The sequence below is a fragment of the Apostichopus japonicus genome, chromosome 17 (genome assembly GCF_037975245.1).
Source record: "Apostichopus japonicus isolate 1M-3 chromosome 17, ASM3797524v1, whole genome shotgun sequence".
Lineage (NCBI taxonomy): Eukaryota > Metazoa > Echinodermata > Holothuroidea > Aspidochirotida > Stichopodidae > Apostichopus > Apostichopus japonicus.
Window position 1 is genome coordinate 12,258,929 of NC_092577.1, and position 17,868 is coordinate 12,276,796.

Consider the following 17,868-nt stretch of genomic DNA (forward strand, 5'->3'; position numbering starts at 1 on the left):
AGCAAGTTAGATCAGGCGGCATCTACCGGTGGTCACCGAGGGCCCAGAGCTATGGGGCCCATTAGCCCTATAAATTTCCTATAATTCCTTATAAATTCCTTATAAATTCCATATATATCCGTTGTATTAAACGATTGTGTATAGGCTTTGTTTTTAAATAGTGTGGGCCTGGTCCCTGTCAGTTATATTTGGTATTCAGAAGTAGGCTACATTGCCACAATTTTCCTATTGAAAACGGGGGCGTCTTCGAACTCCTGCTGCAGATTCGGCTTTAGGACGAGGCGAATGGGACCGGGCCCCAGGCCACTATTTTTAGGGGCCGCACGTTTTGCGACATATAAAAATGTTAACTAAGGAACAGATATACTGTCGCTACCTGAATAGATTATGCTGGGCCCCCACTGGGCCCCCACAAACGTCTGGCCCGGGCCCCACACAAGCTAGCTAAATCCTACTGACTATGCCTATTCTGGAGGAGACTCAAATGGCCGTGTTTGGCCTGGACCGAATCATCGTCAGTTTTCCCATGTGGTAGATTTAAAGAGAGCGAAAGAGAGACAGTTTTGACAATGTTTTAATTAAAATTAGATTCTTTTCTAACACAAATGTACAATTCAGGCAGAAATTTACAAACCCGAATCAATGGTCATGAGAGTACTGGTGCATTGAAGACTCGCCCCAAGCCGTGTGCGGCCATCTGAAAAAGTTCACTTTCCGTTGCTTGCAAGTGACGTTTTGTTCGTGTCGCTACAAAATGCAGACAGTACAGTAATGAAACGTGATACCTTGTTATCTTTAGCTAGACCTGAGATGTCCATCGCTGTATTGATGTGGTTATTGACCGCAGCTGTCTAATTACCGATGGTAGCAAGCTGTTTGTATTTTCTGGGATCGATGGTGGTGTCTAACACTTCTGTTACACCTCATTCGAAACTAGGTCAAATTACCGGCATGAGACGTTTCTTTTTGCGCGAGTCTTCACACCCTTTTTAAGCAATGCTAATATAATCTCTAGCCACTAATGGGAGTGTACCCTTGGACGGTGGCAGGACTAAGGCTCTCGAAATTTGAGAATGAGTGACCATTTATTGTGTTTTCTAGCATATACTGTGGCAATACGAATGACATTAATGGCATGTTACTCCACTGTGTCATGTCTCAAATCCTAGTCAAATGACGTGACATGATGATGATGATGATGATGATGATGATGATGATGATGATGATGATGATGATGATGATGATGATGATGATGATGATGATGATGATGATGATGATGATGATGATGATGATGATGATGATGATGATGATGATGATGATGATGATGATGATGATGATGATGATGATGATGATGATGATGATGATGATGATGATGATGATGTAAACCTAATAGCACATGCTACCGATTTATCAGCACGATCCAGTATTTACTGTGGTACAATACTGTAAGAGTTACAGTAGTTACTGTAATCTCTGCGTGAATCAATTGAATTTAAGCCCCAGTATGCTTTTCCCAATTGATTCAGGAACAAATCGATCCATTATCCTACACTTATTTTATTTTGGTAATATTGTGTACATTTTTTTTACTAATTATGGGATAATTCGCAGAGAACAAGCGAAATAAAAACTTCAAACAACAACAAAGTTGTCCCGTGTTTATCATCAAATGGTCAGTTATAAATATTAACTTTATCGGACAAAGGCGCAAGCAAAAGCATTGGCCGTATACAGTGTGTATACGTTACAGTGTGAACACTATACAGTAGCTGGACTAAGGACTCGAGGACGCTTGTTAAATGTGTTTTTCGAACAGCTTGCTCTGTTACGGAAACTTTATCTAAGAGATAAAAGAGGTAGATGTCCAGACATAACGCAAAGCCATCCATAATTGCGCTAGGCATAACGTAGTGCAGTCTAGCATTTAGCATAATACACCTGCCCGCACATGCGTCCAATTAATGTTTTGGGTAAACAAAGGTGATGTTATTGTCAAAAATCTTTTTTATGCCCTCGAACTCTGCTAATGGGTAAAAATTCTTGCAGAAAGGTATACGGTAATGGTGATATGATTGTTTACGACACAGTTGATTAGATAGATTGTCAAGAGTGAATGGGGCTTTAAAACGGGCATGAAAAGGAGATGTATAAGATTGATAATTCTTCGATAAACTTCACCTCGATTGCACCATAATAATAACAAAAGGGCGGAGATGTAGGTTAGGGGGTTCAAAGGAGGGTGATGGAAGGAAGAAGGAAATGGAGCAGGAGAAGGAGGAGAAGAAGGAGAAGGAGAAGGAGAAGGAGAAGGAGAAGGAGAAGGAGAAGGAGAAGGAGAAGGAGAAGGAGAAGGAGAAGGAGAAGGAGAAGGAGAAGGAGAAGGAGAAGGAGAAGGAGAAGGAGAAGGAGAAGGAGAAGGAGAAGGAGAAGGAGAAGGAGAAGGAGAAGGAGAAGGAGACGGAGAAGGAGACGGAGAAGGAGAAGGAGAAGGAGAAGGAGAAGGAGAAGGAGAGGGAGAAGGAGAAGGAGAAGGAGAAGGAGAAGGAGAAGGAGAAGGAGAAGGAGAAGGAGAAGGAGAAGGAGAAGGAGAAGGAGAAGGAGAAGGAGAAGGAGAAGGAGAAGGAGAAGGAGAAGGAGAAGGAGAAGGAGAAGGAGAAGGAGAAGGAGAAGGAGAAGGAGAAGGAGAAGGAGAAGGAGAAGGAGAAGGAGAAGGAGAAGGAGAAGGAGAAGGAGACGGAGAAGGAGACGGAGAAGGAGAAGGAGAAGGAGAAGGAGAAGGAGAAGGAGAGGGAGAAGGAGAAGGAGAAGGAGAAGGAGAAGGAGAAGGAGAAGGAGAAGGAGAAGGAGAAGGAGAAGGAGAAGGAGAAGGAGAAGGAGAAGGAGAAGGAGAAGGAGAAGGAGAAGGAGAAGGAGAAGGAGAAGGAGACGGAGAAGGATAAGGAGAAGGAGAAGGAGAAGGAGAAGGAGAAGGAGAAGGAGAAGGAGAAGGAGAAGGAGAAGGAGGTACCCCATTTTGATGATTATTCCCTGATATAAACCAATAACATTTAATAAGCCTCATTCCCTTAATCTCGTATCGGGCACAGATTTTGCAATTCTCACAAATTTAACTGACTGTCATTTTCCACGTTTCATTTACAATTTTTTATTAGATTTTAGTTCAATTACAGTCTGCGATAATAAGTTTTCTTAACAGACTTGATTAAAAATTGGAGAAATAAACATATTCTTCCGATATACAGGACTCTTTGGCTTACATGCCACTAATCGAGATTTAATAAGTTGTTTTAACTTTCAACTAAATTGTTTTCTTTTTCCTCCTGTTTTTTTCCTTCTATTTTTTTCTGTTCGAAGTTTTGCATAATTGTATATCTCTATTTTTGCCAGAAGGAAAAATGAGACTTGGTTGTAGGTAAGTGAAAATCATGCAATCACGTCCCTCACCCACTAACACACATAACACTGTAATTTATGGCATAAATTTCTGTCGGAGCGACGTTTATTTGCTATAAGCACATGTATAAATATCTACTTCTCTTTTTTTTTCTTATTTTAAATTCAACACATCTTTTAAATTTTATGTGCACATTAGACGTAAAGACGTGATTCAATTCTACACCGATTCTGAGGGTGGAAATAGGATGACTTCATATAAATATGTGAGCAATATATCGTAATTATTAGCGGTCAATGAACACATGCATGCATGCCTTCTTAAAGGAGCATAGAAGATCTTCCTGTTTGATAAAGTCGTACAGTGTTGTGTATGCATGTTCAAAAGCTGGCAGTGTATGTAACCTTGATTGCTACTTTAAAAGAAGCTTGTAATATTTTTTATTGTTTATTACCATCAATTTTAATTGTTAATGTCTGCTATTGTGAGTTTCTAATGCTTCACCAAACGTAACGTCCATTTTAAAAACCAAATTTCCCGATCAATACTTTTCATATACCCCGTATCGGTTATAATTTTTTCAATTGTATTTTATAACGATGTGAACTCAACTATCTTCACAAGTTGGACTATGGATGGTAACACTTTCAATTACGTGCTAAGCGCGCCAGTGCCCTGAACCATTCTTAACATACACCAATATCTGTGCTTACGTATACATAAAGGAAATTAATGATATATCTACATATATAGGCCTGTCCGTCACCACCCTCATCCAGCTAGTACAGTAACTACTGGTGCCACCTGTAACACCCAGCAAACACAAAACTTTATCATAACATTTTTAAAAGAGCCTCTAAAATATGTTTTAATAACGTTAAATGTGGTGTTATCAAAACGTCGGCATAACTTTTTTATGAGATATTAATGTTATATTAATGTTATATTAATGTTTTAACGAAAGAATGTTTTGAAATAATAGCATGAAAACGTTTTCGTGACATATTTAATACACCACAAATAACGTTATCAAAACAAAATACGAAACGTTGTAATAACGTTTTAAAAACGTTGTTGTGTTTGCTGGACACATGTTACCGTGTTACGAACACAAAGTATAGTAATTACCGATGCACGGTTGTGGGACATGAACAGTATATAGTTACTGTACCAGCTATAAGTATCGGCTGACGTCACCAAATATGGTCAAACATAAATCTTAGCTAATCATATACTGCTCTCCGTCACTGCGATCGTATCTGTCTTCCGGTCATGCGTGGAAAAGTTATGAAGTTAAACAATATTGAGTTTTCATATACTAATGAAAAGTTCAATTTGCCGTCATCTTTTTCATGGTCTTGTGACTATAACAACCCACGGCATTATTTGATGTGATCACTCGGCAAATATTAAGTGAGAGATAGAGAGAGAAAAACCCTCAAGTACAAACAAGAAAAGAATAGAAAGACGATTGCATATTGCTAGTTTTTGCCTAGAGCAATCGAATTTAACTGACTTCACTGCGTAGACCTATTATAAACACTGAGGTAAACATTGGTTAACAAAAACCCCCCCAAAAAACAAGAAAACTAACAAAAAGAACGAAAAGAAGCGGGGAAAATATCTCAAATGACCTTCTCTGACTAATGTTTAAATAAATATCGCAGTTACTTCGAAGAAAACTGTTTTGTCTCACAAATCAATGTTTATCGACTTTTTTCCGCATGTCTCTGCGCGTTTAAAGATTGTGAAGGTGGAGTTGGTATAATGGTGCGTCAAATGAGCAATTACTTATTATAGCAGGAATGTTAATTAAGAACACTGGGAAGCGAAAGCAAAGGTGAAATGATTCCGTTCTACATAAACTGACATACTATAAACACAGCCACCTCGTGACTTTATGCTGTATATAGTGGCTTTCTAAGAAATGAGTACAAAAGAAGAAAAAAAAAAGACCCCGCACTGTCCTGAGTGACGTCAATGAAATTTAATGTCTTTCATGATTGCATTATTTTTCGTTTTATTTATTTTTGAGTCTGTATAATTATGGGAATGAAATTGGCTTGTCCAAAACAAGTAATTGTCTTTCAAATCCATTTCCTGCGAGGTGCAAAGTTAAGCTTTAAAAGGTGGAATAAAAAAAAAAGATAAAAAAAACCGACAGAGAAAAATTGAAAGGAAGAAGGATTTTAGAAAACAGAACGACCTTATTTGGGTAATATTATAGTAAGTTAGTTCAATGACACAAGTAAACGCCTACTCTCAATGTTTAATTATTCCAAAACCTCTCTTTAATTCCAAAGAATGAATAATCCGTCTATGATGATGTCCGCGATTCATCAATCATTTTGAGGAGAGGAATTCACACTTGACGAAAGGGATCGTGGCTAACACTAAAAGTATAGCTCTAAACCTATAGAGAGAAAAATTTCTCTCCTGTTTTGAGTGAAATGTGTAAGATTTCCCTCTTAACAAGCAGTGAATTCTCTCCTCAAATAGATTGACATCCTAAACACTCCCAAAAAGGGATTTTTATGTTTATTTATGATATTTATTGTTATTTTTTACAAGTTAAGAGTGTTTACCGTAAACAAATCTAAACACACAATACAAGGCAACATTTACCGTATACGATTATCCAAGTATTCACTCATGCAACAAGTGTGGGCACTCTTCCTTAAATGATGACTTAAAGCAGAATTTGTACCTTTGATATGATTTAGTCCAAGAAAAAAATGACGAAAAATTGAGCGCTATGTAATGTTGCTGTAGCTTATTTGTAGATATCCATCATTGAAAAAAAAACACATTATCCCTGGCATACTCCTTTAAGGCTTATCCCTGGCATACTCCTTTAAGGCTAAATTAATGATGACGTCAGCTCATCAGTGAAGGCCTTGTAATTAATGTTAATTCATTGTTTTACTTTCTTTTAAGTCCAAAATAACTCAAACAGAGCATTTTCTTTTAAGAAGTATCATAAAGCACGGAGCACCATTTTTTGAAATTCCACGATATTCGATTTTGATGAGTTTTAACACTTTAAACGTGTCGTCATTTGGATCATACACAAGTGTTCTGTTTTCCCCATTGAGTTTTGTATTGCATCTGAGGAAGTGACCTAATGACCTTTGTAATAGACTTATGTGTCCAGTCATTTTACCTGATGAACCTCAATTGTTGAGAGCGTCATTTCTCAAAAATTAAAAAAATGGAAATTCAAGCTGGAGTGACAGCAATGGTTATTAATGGTCTAAAACATATTAATATTAATTGTATGCTTTAACTTATCCTTTAAGTATATGTAGATCCGTATTTCTGTTACAAACAGTTGATAATTACCGACACAAATATATCAGTAGCCCATACTTTTATATGCAAATTATGCTTATGTTTTTTGGTACCTTCATCTGCAACGAGAGTCGTGAAGATTTATTTGCTCTGATGTGTGCAGTGAATAACATCTCTGTCCAGCAAAACACATTTCTTATATAGTGATGGGGTATATAACGTACGTGTGCACCCTGTGCACACAGGTAACATAGTTTCTATACTGTAAATCTTAAAGTTTTGTACCAAAGTAAAATCTAAAGAACTGAGGATATGTGTAATCCCCAAAAAATCAAGTTTAATGCATTTATTGGGATTACACATATCCTCCGATATCCCCGATTTATCATATTTATCAGCACAATCCAGTTTGTTACTTTGGTACAAAACTTTAAGATTTACAGTAGTTACTGTAATATCTGTGTGAATCGGTTGACGTGTGTCCCTGATTCACACGATGTATCGGAGACACTGCGACCACTACACGTTGCAAGGACTCCCTATGGAAGGCCCCATAATTAAGGGGTGGATATTAACAAAAGATATAACATTAAGCAATAGGACATACAAAGAGGTATTCAAAATTTCGCATTCTTGTTGAAGCTTTCAGTTCAGTGAAGAAAATAAGGGCAACACTTTAACCGTAGAATGATAATGTTCACTCTCCATTTCGCTTCTCTCAATTTGGTTAATGCAGTTTCTTACATAGGTGAGGTAATGCGATGTAATATAATAAACAGTGTCTATATATGATTCATGATAATCGTAGGTTGATAAAACATTGGACAGTATGTATATAGAAGTGCCTCCAGGAATAGGACATATTTATAAGTGAAAATTTAGTAAAAGCAGAACGCGTCGAGGCAGAAGCAAACCACACACTTGAAGTTCTGTTCATGGTTATATTAAACAAGCTTATGAATCGTCGAAATCATTTCTAAAACTCTTAAATTATCTACAAGACTTAATATTATACTCATGTTATGATTTATGTGAAAAGCGAATGTTTATCGTTATGGCATTACATAATTAATTGGCCATTTTGTTTTTTGGTTAACTTTTTTTTTCTCGATTTGGTTACCCTTTAGAATCTATAGTAAAAAGACTACTATCCCACGTGGTTATTATCATGGAACGCCGAATGCTTACAGCTATAGTTTTCAAAAAACACTTTAATTGGTCAGGAGACAGAATGATAGTATCATTTCTTGACACAATCTTAAAGAGAAGCGTTTTGCCAATTAACTTATTATCGTGTTTTTATCGACCGTGATATCCCACGATGTATGACGGATGGTAATAAATGGAGTGTTTCATTCTACAAGACTGCAGCATATATGCTCAATGGGCACTTAAATACATTTTCTATAGTAGTCCCGAAAATACTTCTTTTTACTATTTATTTTTGGTGTCAATAATCAAAGTAAAGTGCGACAATTTCGTCTGTAGTAGTGCAGAAAATATTTCTTGTTACCATTTTTTTTAGTGTCAGTTAAAGTAAATTGCGACAATTTCAATTATCAATATTGAAATCACCATGAGGAATAAAATGAAAATGTCACAAGTGTATTAGAGTATAAATATATATATTTCTCTTTTATCAGTCAAAAATAAACTTCTCGTCTGGACTTCCATCCTTGGAAAGCTAATCATTTTTTTTCGTTAAATGTCAGTTGGCCTGGTTTACTGTCAATTATTAAAAGAATTGACCGTTATTCGGATAAAGTCAAAATTCATTTTACCTTTTTGATGGCAAATTAAGCCTGCCGTTAAAAAAAATATATAACATTTTTTTTTATGAGAATTTTGGGTCTTACAGTCAGATGACATATAAATTGCGTATTTCGTTTTCAAACTATAAAAAAGGAACAATGCAAATAATCATTCGTTGAGGAATGAAAACCTTATTTTATTGATGAATATAACATTCTGCCGTGTACTATGCATATTCATGTTTCTTTTGTTTCTCTTCGTCTAGACTAGAAACATCCACATATCATTAATGTTTATCACTCATATCAATAATGTTTCTCATATCATTAATGTTTCTCATAATGTATCTCACATCATTAATGTTTATCCCTTTCGCTTCAATTACACCTCAAATTGTTTTAGTTCCATTGTAAACACTGTCATTTCGTATACTATGTTTGATATCAAATTTGGTTAACACGTCCACCCCTCCCACCCACCCCCCCACACACCCATCTCATTGTATGTCATATCCCTTTACAGATCCAGGGGTATATAGCCATACAACTGCGACCGATATCACAATTTATATTTCTTGCACTTTTATAACATGTTTAGCGGCAACACAAATCCCTCTCATCTCAAGCAGAAGTTATTTCTCATCTCAACTCTCGTATTTTACAACCATGAAAAGTTTTGGTTTCTTTACATGTATAAGTACACTATTTGCGTGTGACGTCATCTTCATATATTTTACAAATGAACAATTCTTTTTTATTTATTTTTTTGTCACTGTAGTAATATACGAAGAATTAGTTCACAAGTATGTAGTTCAAAACTAGAGAAGTGTCATTAGAAAAATCTCCATGCTATACAGTTACTTTAGATATTTCCCCACATGTATATTTCATTAGTTGTCATGGCAACCATCCATTAACTCAAAATTTAAATGGCGGTGAAACTACTTTTGAATAGTCCTAATATAGCATAATACAGTCGGTTATTTTGTGTAATGGTGCATAGAATTCTACGGGTCTTAGGGATGTCATTGCCTGTTAAAATCATTTTGTGTGATTGTGTGTTTTTATAAGGATTCTTATATAAGTATTATATAATGAAAAGATCATATGAATCCGCAAAAAATGCCAGGTTATAATTTTTATTTTCTTCTAAATGTTATAAAATATGCTTGATAGTCAGCAGGTCATATCAAATATACCAGATACACGTTATTACAGTAAGTTGTGATATTTAATACGAAAAAGAGAAATGGAAGCGATATATTGGTTTAGCTATTGATGCATTCAGACTTGACTTAAAACAAAAATAATCAATAAAACAGAATAAAATAATGTCATTTTGAAATAACATTAAAATGTACTTCTTCAAGGACTAAGAAGGAGAATCTCGGGGGAGATGGGAAGGTTATCGTAATATTTTAATATTATATAATGAAGAAACAGAATTATTACATTAAATCTCTATACGTAGTAGGATAATTTATCGGACAACATGCATGTAGCAAAAGCGACTGGAGCGTGACGACTAGTCTAATGCGTTGTAAATTAGACTGCTATATAGTAATGATGAACAGTAAGAGTGGTTGCCGGAGGTTAATGAGTATACCAACATTCCAAAATGTTTAAATGATAATATTTCTTTTCATATTCTTGTTGGAAAGTATTCAATCGGTTAAATTGATCAAAACAGTTTAGATGAAGCAATTCACTATAGTTAGTCCAATGAGTGCAGTAAGCTATGAGATAATCGATGACGTCACGGCGTAGGTTCAAGATGGTATCACAAAACTTTTAGACCTTGTTTTCAAATTTAGAATTGCCAATAGAGAGTCGGAGAACTTGATTAATGAAAAAGAAAAAGAAAAAGTTTGTAAACTCGTCTTATATTCACATCACACACCGTGTACCATACAGTCAATGAATATTCATAAAGGTAATTAAGTTAAATCATAGCTTAAGTTTTAGCACGTTCACACTACATCGATATGGTTACCGAATACTGCGAAGATAAATAGTCTTGACAATATACAGACACACTGCAATTTGTATGTCAAGTATTCAAGGAATACAGGCAAGCTTGGGCTTAGTATAACTTTGAAATTGATTCGAATTATGCGCATGACTCGAGGACAAATAATAAATATTCATGATAAAACATGTGCTTCACACGAACTCTGTCGAATTCGATCGACTTTTCGACACCTTTGGATACCACTTGGCTTTTTTTCCCTGGATTATTTTTCAATGTTTCATTTTTTCCTTTAGGTTATATGACCGAGAACTTGAATCGATATATGGTGTTTTTTCGTTCTGATACCCGAAGTCCAAATTAATAATTGAAGTTACATATCTGTCTCTGATTTCCATGGATGTTAAAGCAGTATGGGATATACCCTGAGCAAAGAGTGTGGGAAACCGAAAAAAAAATCCTCGCGTATTAATTCAAACATAATCAAAAGTGGGACTGAGAGAGGATCAAACTGTTTTTTTTTATTTTACTTTTTTATTTTTGTAGATTTCCTTCCGAGACTCTAATCTTGGCTAATTTTTCGTAAAGCATACTAAGAAATACCAATTATATCAATAAAAGTTATATGTTTGGTTACATTTTATAACTTTTCGATTACTCTTAACACAAATAATATTGTTTTTTCTCACACTCTAAGAAATGTTGCAATTATAAGACTACTGACAGCGCTGAAATTTTCGTGCCCCACAAATAATTTTTTTTAAATATATTTTCCAGTTACTTTCACTGTAATGTCGATGGCTAATTCATTCTTACTGCAGCGATTTTTAGCAACTAAAAGACAAACAGACTAAACTATCACGTGATTTATCTCTCCCGGTGGATTGGTCAAATAGGATATCACCTGACTGTAGCATAAAAAAAGTATATAATATAGAGATGACACTCACAACAGTGAAAAAAAAACTTAACCCAAAAATATAACTTTAAATAAAATGTAACTTGTAGGCAAATTAACTATATAATTTCTCTTAAAAGTTGAAAAGTCGATTGCGACAAAAGTCCAAGGCCTCTACAGTCGCTCGTATGATAATTTTGAATACATTATTAATTGTTTCTCGTCGTTCAAGTATAACGTTGCTTCCTCTACGTGTTTCCTGTGTCATACTGTACCTCTTTTTTTCAGCACGTCGATTCATTCCTTTAATAAGTAATTAACTATTGAATATCACTTTAATGTTTGTTCAAAGTTGCTTAAACAATGTGAATAAAAACAGAATATATAACACCAAGTAGAAATATGATATTAACAACTGATGGAGAAAATGCAAAGCAGTACAGACATGAGTAAAGCACTAAACAGGAAAACATAAGAGAGCCTGAGAGTAAGACAGAGGAAAGCAGAGTATAGCATTTAGCAGAATAGAGCAAACCACAGCGAGTAAAACGTTAGTGTAAAGCAGAAGAGAAGTTAGTAACAAGGACAGAGAATAGTAGGTAAAGCATATCAACGTCGAGCAGAGCAGAGTTAACTCCATGACAGAACAGAACGAAACGGAGCATAGCATAGCATAGCAGAATATAATATAATGGAACAGAGCAGAATAGAACAGAGTAGAAAAGATCAGAGCAGAACAGAGCAGAGTCGACTAGAACGGAGCCGAATAGAACGGAGCCGAATAGAACAGAGTAGAAAAGATCAGGGAAGAATAGACTAAGCAGAAGAGAACAGAGTAGAACAGATCAGATCAGAATAGAATAGAGAAGAACAGATCAGAGCAGAATAGAACATAGCAGAATAGAATAAAGACCGAATAGAACAGAGCATAATAGAACAGAGTAGAAAAGATCAGGGAAGAATAGAACATAGCAGAAGAGAGCAGAGTAGAACAGATCAGAGCAGAATAGAATAGAGCAAAATATTACAGAGCAGAATAGAACAGAGCCGAATAGATCAGAGCCGAATAGAATAGAGTAGAACAGATCAGAGCAGAATAGAACATAGCAGAATAGAATAGAGCCGAATAGAACAGAGCATAATAGAACAGAGTAGAAAAGATCAGGGAAGAATACAACATAGCAGAAGAGAGCAGAGTACTAGAACAGATCAGAGCAGAATAGAATAGAGCAGAATAGAACAGAGCAGAATAGAACAGAGCCGAATAAATCAGAGCCGAATAGAACAGAGTAGAATAGATCAGAATAAAGCATAACAGAGCAGAAAAGAGCAATGCAGAACATATCAAAGCATAGTACAGCATATAAAAGCAAATCAAAATGGACGAAAGGATAGAACAGACTGAAGAACAAAGCACAGTGATGTAGAATATTACACTGATAGCAGTGTTCGAAAATAAGAGTAGAGCAAGGTAGAGCAACAGAAAATGGAACAAAGCAAACCAAAGAGATCTGTAGAAACCTTAATGAACTATATACAATAGAACAGAACAGCGCAATGCAGAACAGATCAAAATATAGTACAACATATAAAAGCAAATCAAAATGGACGGAAGGATAGAACAGACTGATGGAACAAAGCACTGCAGTGACGTAGAATATTACAATAAAAGCAGTGTTCGAAAATAAGAGAAGAGCAAGGTAGAGCAACAGAAAATGGAACAAAGCAAACCAAAGCAGATCTTTAGAACTGTAACGGAACTATATAGAATAAACACTGTAGAGCAGAACAGATCAGAGCAAAGAACTATAAGACAAGCCAAAACAATTGAAGGTGAAATGTGTTATGACGTACAACAATTATTCTCAAAAAAGATCTATAAGAGCAATGTATGTTGATAGTAACACATTTCAAAGTTGTGTGATTGATAACCAATTCCATTTTTGGAATCCATATTCTGGACTATAGACAACTATGGTTCAATTCAAAATTTGAAATAAAACTAAAATCGACAGAATTTCACTCTTGAAATCATTCTTTTGTATTTGTACGTAAAATTATCCACACAATTACCACGTTTTTATTCTCAGATATAGATTGACAGGATATGACACACTACTTTATACGTTCACCAATTAATAAACATTAACAGTATAATATTTGATTATCGGAATTCCATTACAGGCGAAAAATTTCGTCCTCAGACAGGTGTTCATTTAATTAGTAATAATCACATTCCGAAAAGTATAAGATTAAAGATATCGAAACCTTCCAACTTAATTGTTTTCTTCACTTGCAATGATTGTCTGTTTAGAGATCAAAAATTGTTATAATTGCCAATAGTGGTATGAAAACTCTTACAAAGCCTAAAGTTAATGTCTTTATTCAACATCAAAAAGTGCAAGCACAAATTAAACCATTAATTCGAAATTAACGTATCATACATCGCCAAAAATGCAAAGCTATCCAGACAATTCTTTTTCCTTGATAATCTCATCTCATTGTCATTCATAACTACCATTAACTGGTTTGATTATTCCTTTGATTCATACAGTCTCGATTATCAGCCGCCCAAAAAAAAAAAAAACTCTGATCTTTGCTCGACTCTACATATATTTGTTAATCATAAAAAAGTATATATCTTCCGGCAATACAACCAGAAAGGGAAAAAAAGCAAAAGCTAAAAAAAAAAAAAAAAAAAAAAAAAATAGAAAATCATATGTAGACAACAAACGGGGAATTTTTCTGACTTTTAAATTTGATTAAAAGTTGGACATATTTCAGCTTGTCAAAACTGTTAGAAGTACTTTGATTAACAGGAAAGAGATTATGAGAGAGGGAGGCAGAGAGATGGAGAGAGAGAAGAGAAGAGAAAAATAAGAAAAGAAAAAACCCCGCAATCTCGGCCACTATTTGATTGTTTATATACATAGTACAGACAATGAAGCGCGTAGGTGTACAGTAGAGGAAATTAAACTTCATAGCTCTGTCGCTATTGGTCGAGAGGTGATGACGACATCAACTGACTGGTGATTACGCTCTTTGAGTAACGGCAAACGATTCTTAAAAACAGACGGTCGTAAGGAAGCAGAGATCATTAAAGAGTTTGTGAACAGACCAGGAGGTGTTTATACATACATATATACATATACATATATATCTATTTCTATATATATATATATATCTGTATATTTGGAAGGACCAGTTTTTGAAAGGTTCATTTCTGATATTAATCTCATTTCGACTTTCGTTACTCAGTTTTCATGTACAACGAGCATACGGAGTGCCAAATTTGTTATAAAAAATTAGAAAAATAACAACCGCTGTAGGAACTTCGGCAGTAATTATCGTCCATTCTTTCAAGTAGAAATCTATAAGGTAAGTTATTTTTTTTTTAGTTATTCGTGTGTGAATAAGGGAAGGGAAAGGAGGGTGGTGGAAAGAACATTGTGGCGTTCACATGTTTTGCATGGAGCTTACAACAGACATTTGATGTTGCTGTTGTTGTTGTCATTTAATACATATGATAGTTATTGTTGTTTGTATTACTTTTATTTTACGTAAGATCAGGTTCGGTCGTCACGACAAGAGCAAACTTTCGAAGAATTACTTCGAAAAAAAGTCCAAATTTTTTTGGACTTGTTGTATCCCTATATACATAAGGGAAAACATTGTTCTTGAAATGTGTACTATAACCCTTGTTTAAGGATATATTTTCGAGATCTTATGCAATGGTATAAGAGTAAAAAAAAACCTCATATCATCATGTACATGAGTAAAGTTACTCAAACGAAAACAAATCACTCATAAATATACATAAAATGAGACGGTATGGTTATATATCGATTTGCTTACGTAATGATTTTCTAAATCCTTGACTTTCTCTTATAATTGCCCAAGATTTAAACACTTCCGGTCGGCCTTGCCAAGAATGACTAAGGCGTGTCGAGGAACTATGTTTACGACATGATGCATGTCATTTTGCTTTATCGTGATATAACACATACAGTTCCGTACAGTTTCTTGACAATACGAACTTTCTTACAAAAAAAAAATCACGACTTTTCGAAGTGTTTTCAATGAACCGTTATTTAAAGTAACGAGTTTTATTCCTTTTTTACCCCGAGAGTGTACACTTTTCTATGAGTGTACACTTTCAACTAGTTTGCTGTCGTGATGTGAAAATGAGTCATTGTGATGTTATAGATAACTTTAAATGAAGTAATTCCATTCATGAGGTAAAAGTAACTATTTCATAATATGTTATCGTCGTGTACACTTTCAAAAATGTGAATTCTGGCTTTTGGGAGTGATATTATATTATGCATTAAAACCTCTATATCAGGCGAATGATACTTCGATCATCCTTGCTGAGAGAGAACATTTCAGTTTATCAGAATTTTGTAATTATGTTATTTTAATGAAAACCCTTGTTATGATTATTACAATCTTACTCTTACTTCAAAAGAGTGAGAAATCATTTATTGACAGCGTTTCGTCTTTTTCGGAAATAGTTTCGTCTTTCACCACAAAATGAATCTTAGGGTAAAATTCCAATTTACAGACTGAAATTATCCACATTCATTGTAGAGCTGACATAAAATCAAGTGACTGTTTGATAAAAGAGTTACTTTTACACTTCTAAAGAATCATCATACTGTGCACTTTCAAAAAGAGAAATCTACTTCAAAAAGAGAATTCTACTTCAAGCAGAGAATTCCACTTCAGAAAGAGAATTCTAATTCAAAAAGAGAATTCTATTTCTAAATAGAATTCGAATTAGAAAAGAGCATTCTAATTCAAAGAGAGAATTCTGATTCAAAAAGAGCATTCTGATTCAAAAAGAGAATTATATTTCAAAAGTAGAATTCTACTTCTCATCTCTTCTGAATAATACAGGTTGTTCATAAAATGACCGCGGAAAACAGCGAACCATTAGCTGTACTTGAGAAAGTACAAAATAAACTTAATGAATAAATAACTTATGAGGAAATGTGGGAAGACCATGTTCTGTCTTATACAGTTTACTTTGATCCCAATCTACCGAAACGTAACTCGATTATCAGATAAAATTGCCCTAGCATGATCGCATTTCGTAGTATATATATATATAGACTAACAGTTTTCTTTTGAATGGACAGAAAAAACATCTTTTCTTCAGGATCACATTTTCCTGACGTATGATAACAAAATAGTTTCTGAAAAATATCTCACTATGAAATTGGCATGACGTTAATTTTTGGAACACGAAGGAAGAACTTAATCTGTTGGTTGATGTATATATTTGATCTGTAGTGCCTTACAGATGATTATCGCTTGATAACCCATTCTAAGCTACTTAGTGCTGACTCAGAGATCTTCAAACATTTCGTGGTTACAGGTCATGGGTAAGACTCACAGTACAACGATACGACACATCGATAAACGGAAATTATGATAAATCTTTAAAAAATTGCATAACTTTCATCATCTTTTATGAACCGATATTTTGTATTTCAATCACGTGTAATAACACGTGGCTATTGCTAATGATGACATCTCCCGAGGTTTATTGTATAACATATTTAATCCCAATGATTTTCCGCATAAAACTACGAAAAGCTGGATTGTCTTAGGTGAATGTTAATTCAGGACGACACAATCGAAGCGGACGTATGTTTCTCAATCAAACCCGACCCTACCGCACCCACTCACCTCAAACCCATCACTCACCCGGCCCCCTTTACCGATAACTAATTGGTCTCACCCATACCACAATAATTTTCGTACGTCGCACTACAGATGCCGTAAAAACAGACTGTAGTACGAGAGGCTCTACGACCTGAGTACGAGTACTAGCAGAATTCACCTTGATATGAGTACCATGTACTATGTACTATGACTATGTACTATGAGTATTATGAGTACTATGAGTACTACTTGATATGAGTACTAATCTGACTAGTATTTCGAGTACAGCAGATGAGTACAAGCAGAATTCACCTTAATATGTACGAGAGTACAAGGCTTTGCCGACAGTGAAAAGGTACTCAATTGATAAATATCCCAAATACAAGTACCAGTACAAATCGAGTGCGAGTACAAAGTTACGCAAGAACATGATTATGAGTACGGACTACACTACTACCCTGAGTCTGTCTATAACAGTATTATTCCCCCAAATATGCTAGAAAGTTAGAAAATGGTCACCCGTACTCACATTTCAATAAATATTAAAGTTACGTTAGAACATGATGATAAGTGTGGACTCACTACTACACTGAGTGTGTCTATAACAGTATTATTGCCGCAAAATATGCTAGGAAGTCAGAAAATGGTCACCCGTACTCACATTTCAATAACATATTTTAATGACCAGATAAAGGTAGCTTTCCACGCTGAGACCCTTCATTATCCATTTACATAATCTTCAATATTTGGAAATCATTTTAGAGGATCATATTCTTTCAACATGAATTTATCATTTTATTATTACCTTTGTTTTTCGTATGTGAAAATTTGGGGCCAATACTGATGACTATTAAAGACATAATATTTAACGATCAATTCAATTCAAAGGTTGCTT

The 17,868-nt window shown here is 34.9% G+C and overlaps 1 protein-coding gene across 1 annotated transcript in view; it reads left to right on the plus strand.

Moving 5' to 3' along the window:
- Positions 1–14,392: 14,392 nt before the first annotated feature.
- Positions 14,393–17,868, plus strand: part of LOC139984705 (uncharacterized) — a 66,113-nt gene continuing 62,637 nt past the window's right edge. Inside the window, exon 1 of the mRNA XM_071998719.1 lies at positions 14,393–14,681. The gene's annotated coding sequence lies outside the window, so the exon portion shown is untranslated. The remainder of the gene's footprint in view (positions 14,682–17,868) is intronic.